This window comes from Panulirus ornatus, chromosome 23 (genome assembly GCF_036320965.1).
Source record: "Panulirus ornatus isolate Po-2019 chromosome 23, ASM3632096v1, whole genome shotgun sequence".
Taxonomy (NCBI): Eukaryota; Metazoa; Arthropoda; class Malacostraca; order Decapoda; family Palinuridae; genus Panulirus; species Panulirus ornatus.
The window spans coordinates 23,068,778-23,071,092 of record NC_092246.1 but is presented as its reverse complement, the minus strand read 5'-3'; positions in this window follow the sequence as shown (position 1 = coordinate 23,071,092).

The following is a 2,315-nucleotide window of genomic DNA, read 5'->3' as shown; positions in this document are numbered from 1 at the left end:
TACAGTTATTCCAGACACTACTGATACACGCATCAACAGCACCCACGAGAGACAGGGGTGTTGGTCCAGCTTCCAACACCCTGGGGAGTCCGGCCCTCCCTCCTGACCCACGAGGACCCAGGCTGCTGGACGCCCTCTCTCTAGGGCTCCCTGGGTCATGCTACTGCAGGTGTAGCTTCTTGTGCTTCTAATTCGACTATCGTCATCGTCTTTACTACTACTTCTACTACTACTACTTCTACTACTACTACTACTACTACTACTACTACTACTACTACTATACTACTACTACTGGTACATTAAGGAAAACTGAATACCTACGAACATACGAGCACCTACGATAGCCAGCTAGCTGGTAGTGCTCACCGCTGTGAGTGTGTGTGTGTGTGAGAGAGAGAGAGAGAGAGAGAGAGAGAGAGAGAGAGAGAGAGAGAGAGAGAGAGAGAGAGAGAGAGAGAGAGAGGTTATGGCCCCCTGCAGCAGTAAGACAGTCGTTCCCATATTGTTTCACTTTATGGTTGTGGTGAACGGTAAGTGGGGAGCTGACCACAACATTGGGTAAGTCCCAACTTTTTCAGAAATGTCATCCACCTCCCCAGACGTGTCATCCACCTCCCCTGACGTGTCATCCACCTTCCCAGATGTGTCATCCACCTCCCCAGACGTATCATCCACCGCCCCGGACGAGTCATCCACCTCCCCAGAAGAGTCATCCACCTCCCTAGGAATAAAAGAATGAATCTATAACAAGTCCAGGTGGTGACCATGTTTCCATACATCATGTTCCATTGTGATCCAGACATTTTGCTCAGATGTAGCCTATGTGTCCCGTGTTTACATGAGCCGTGTGTACAATGTGCTGGAGAGTGTTACCGTTCTCCGTGTCCTCGTGCATGTTGCATGAATGTGTCTGTGTTCCATGAGATTTATGTCTCGATGGGTCATGATTATCACATTTTCCAAATGTCTTATCCTTTATCTCCGTCTGTCTTTCACGAACAACGACTTTGTTCAAGCAAATTGTCCCATTGATTGACGTCCACCTCGTCTGTCAGACGGTCTTGGCAGGAGGGTCGCTGGCTAGAGAGCTATAACAGCGGAGTGGAGATAGAGATCGCTGGTGATAAAGAGTTATGATGAGGGCTGGCGGGTTGATGGAGGAGCAGCGAGGGGGATGACTGAGGATGATGGCCAGCAAGGCTTGTGACGACGGAGATGATGACAAGCTTAACTATGATGGAAAAGCGCGACAGAAGCCTTGGTTACCTGCTGGGGCAAACCCAGCACAAAGGTACACAAGGATTCGTTCACCTTCGTTCGAACGCAATTCATGCCCTCGACGGACGTCCGAAGAGCCACGGGACTAAAAGAAATGAGCCGCGTTTTATGGGCCCGGAGATCTGACCACGCAGTATTGCAGGACGTAAAAAATTGCAACGGTGGAAATCGGCGAAGTTCTTATGAGGTGTGTGGGAAGGGCGCCGTTTTGCACGTGCACGGAGCAACGGTCACCGTGGCCTGGTGGCGGGCACACACCGCCGCCGCCGCCCACCAACATCCTCCGCCAGCCTCGCACCCATTGAACGACCTTTTGATTTCGCGAGGGTTTTTTTGCGACCCAAGGCTTTCAATTGCTCAGTTGCTGGCACAACGGACCCTGCAACAGCTCGCTTTTTGCAGCTTGTGAAGCGGCCGGCGCAGGATATGGTTCAGCCAGGCCTGGACGTGTGCTATAGAGCAGCGTCCGGTCATTGTGGAGTCTGTTTTGATCTGGTATGCCCTCACCTCGTCAACCATTGCAAGAAAAAATATCCCGCGGATGATGCCCAGCCTCTGATATCCCGCGGATGATGCCCAGCCTCTGATATCCCGCGGATGATGCCCAGTCTCTGATATCCCGCGGATGATGCCCAGTCTCTGATATCCCGCGGATGATGCCCAGCCTCTGATATCCCGTGGATGATGACCAGCCTCTGATATCCCGTGGATGATGACCAGCCTCTGATATCCCGTGGATGATGCCCAGCCTCTGATATCCCGTGGATGATGACCAGCCTCTGATATCCCACAGACGCAAAAGAAATTCCTTGACTCGGCGATACAAGACTGATGAGCAACAGGTTTTGAACTTCGTCCTAATGGTTACTGAGAGCTAATAATTTTAAATTAGTCTTATCAAACATTTATAAACGTATAGCATATGGAATAAATAAAGTACCGTGGTTCCAAGACTGCATATCATCTTTTGATGAAACTGTTTTGTGTCTGATAACTTTCCAGTGTTAATCCATCTTTCAATAACTGTTATAACTCAA